We start from the raw sequence: 2998 nt of genomic DNA on the forward strand, positions 1-2998 counted from the left end.
ATGCATTAGCAGCAGATTTTTTTTTCCTGATAATCCAATAATACCAGAAACATGGATGCTGGAATACAGCCCAGCAGTGGGTCTGTTAATGGTTGCTGTGACCTTTAGTTTCCATCCCAAAATTGACAGTAGTGCAAAGCACAGTTTCTACTGTTTGGTGGGAATGGCTGTAGTTTATTACCAGACTAGTTCTATGTGGTGGTTAGGGCATTGCTCCTGGCTGCTTTGCCTCAGGCCTTCATTGCCAACTCTCTCTGTGAAATACACAATATCCCCTTTTTTTTTTTGAAACTTGAAAGGTTTTATTTCTTAACTACAGATAAGAGGTGGGATATCTGGCACCCAAACAGCCTGAGCACGTCCTCACCGGGGCTGGAGGTGGCAGGAGGGCCGGTGAGGAGAGAAGGCTTTGAGCTTTGGGGTCAGCTTCCAGGGTGAGAGGCACCTGCCCCCTGTGCCCTCACTGGCCCTTCTTGTGGGTGTTCTTGATGATGGCATTTTTGAACAGCATGACCAGGGGCATCTGGCTCTTCTTGGAGGTCATGAAGCCGCAGTAGCACTTGTCCTTGGAAGGGTTGCCCCAGTGGAAGTGCTCCATCTTATAGGGCCCTTCGTCCCTCTTCTCAGCTGCCTCAGCCTCGGCCACCAGCCCATACTCCAGCTTGGCCCAGGTTGCTATGCCCACAGCCGAGGCCTCAGGGTCCTGTGCTGGCTCAGGCAGTGCCCAGACCAGCTCCCTCTTGAACTTGCAGGGGAAGGCCTTGGCCAACTCGTCCTCAGCACCGTTGGGGTACACCTTCACCGGGCGCCACTTCTTGCCCACAGGCTTGCCCCAGCAGAAGTGCTCCATGGGAGTGCTTCTTCACCCACTGCCACCTCCTTCTCCTCACACTTCTGGCCCATGCCACCATCACTGCTGCTGCCATTCCGGCAGCCAAAGCAGTCCCAGCCCACAATAGCATTTTAATGAACTCATTATCTGCTTAAAGCAGCTGGATCCAGCCCTTCTCATGACTTAAGAATTCTGACTGTCAAAATTATGCAGATAGATGGCAAGAGATCCAATAACAGAATCTAGAGGAATACAGCATTTTATCCCCTAAGGAACATTAGGTATAAGGAATAGAAATCCACTCTATTGTGCAATCTTTGAGCTTGTTGAATGGGATCTCTGAGAAAGACAATGAATAGCACCCTACAAAGCATTTTCATGTGATTACTATGGATTACTATGGATTAACATATTTATAAGTAGAAAGTGTTCACAAAATTCGAGAAGATATTTTTAAAAGTTACTCTTTTTTAAAAAATGGGGGCGTGGATCCCAAAACATCAATAACTTTAGTTTTCATTAGAAAAATGGGGAAAAATTGGGGAAAGCAGTATTTTCCCCCAACAGATATGGAAATAGTGTGGCCAGAAACAGATTAAGAGTTATAATAAAAGAACAAACTTCTTTTCCTTACACAATACAGAGAGAAAGCTATAAACAAAAGAATGGGATTTGAGAAAAAGTTGCATGCAAAATGCAAAAGAAAAATCTGATAAGACATTCTTAAAATCTGTAAAACTTTCTTAAAATCCATTCATATGTGTTTTGTTTTTGTTTTTGTTTTTTTTTTTAGGGCCACAACTGTGGCATAAGGAGGTTTCCAGGCTAGGAGTCCAATCAGAGCTGTAGCTGCTGGCCTATGCCAGAGCCACAGCAATGCCAAATCTGAGCCGCATCTGAGACCTACACTACTGCTCATGGCAATTCCAGATCCTTAACCCACTGGTCCAGGCCAGGGATCCAACCCATAATTCCTAGTCAGATTAGTTTCCACTGTGCCTCAATGAAAACTCCCCATTCATACATTCTTGATATGATAAAATTTTTTAACGTCTGTTTCATACTCAAAAGGAATTTAAATGACCACAGTGATCAAGGATGAAAAATCAGAACTAAGGAGATGAAGCATTAGGAATAAAATAACTAATCAAATCAATGCAACACCAAGCAAACCATTGGCTTAAAATATTCACAACAAATTAAAAGAAAAAAATAGAATTGTATAAAAGTATGAGGTACAAAGAATGAGGTTTACTTAACATCTCTGAAATAGATATTAAAAGGAAATTAAATATTCTGTCTATTTAACATACAAATGTGTTAAAATATTAAACATATCAATATTGACTTTAACCTTATAAATAAAATTCATATGAAATAACTTTCATTCATCTCTACTTTCTCTTAATTTTTTTCTGGAGATTGCTGGTAGCTTAGTGGGTTAAGTATCCAGTGTTGCTGCTGCTATGACACAAGTTTGATCCTGGCCCAGGAACTTCCATATGCCATGGGTGTGGTCAAAAAATAAATTAAAAAAAAGGATTTTTTGTGATTTTTCAATATTACATTTGGATTGAGAGGGAGAAAGAAACATCAGCCATAAATTAATGCAGTGAATAATGAGAAGTGAAATGTCCTCATTTGGAAAAGGGATAGAATATAAAAGACATCAAGATCTAGTTTAAAACCTTTCTGAACACCTGAATAGGTCTTTTTCATTTCCCTGATTGCAAATTTAAAAACCGTCTCTCTCAGACCTCTTTCTGATTGAAGTACCCAGAATTGGAGCCAGAATCACTTAATCAGTTGTATAGACAAGGCTTGAAAATTGAGAGGAGGAGTTCCTGTTGTGGTTCAGAGGGTTAAGAACCTGATATAGTGTTTGTGAGGATGCAGATTTGATCCCTGGCCTCTCTCAGTGGGTTAAGGATCCAGCTTTGCCACAAGCAGATGTGGCTCAGATCCAGTGTTGTGCCTGTGATACAGGCCTGTAGCTGCAGCTCCAATTTGACCCCTAACCTGGGAACCTCCTTATGCTGTAGGTGCAGCCATAAAAAGAAAAAAGAAAATTAAGAGAGGAAATATAAACAGAGAGGTGTCAGACTGTTTTTATTAGTATTCTAGAATTCATTCTCTGGCACAGTAGCTGTTCAGAAGCAGGTTGGA

At 41.3% G+C, this 2998-nt stretch overlaps 1 pseudogene; it reads right to left on the bottom strand.

The window, feature by feature from the left end:
- Nucleotides 1-460: 460 nt before the first annotated feature.
- On the bottom strand, nucleotides 461-963 carry LOC146404464 (pro-opiomelanocortin pseudogene; annotated as a pseudogene).
- Between the last annotated feature and the right edge of the window lie 2035 nt (nucleotides 964-2998).

Source organism: Sus scrofa, chromosome 3, assembly GCF_054392235.1.
Source record: "Sus scrofa isolate SSC_HxYL_T2T_F1_AM1 chromosome 3, Sscrofa_HxYL_maternal_Yorkshire_Landrace_v2.0, whole genome shotgun sequence".
Classification (NCBI taxonomy): Eukaryota; Metazoa; Chordata; class Mammalia; order Artiodactyla; family Suidae; genus Sus; species Sus scrofa.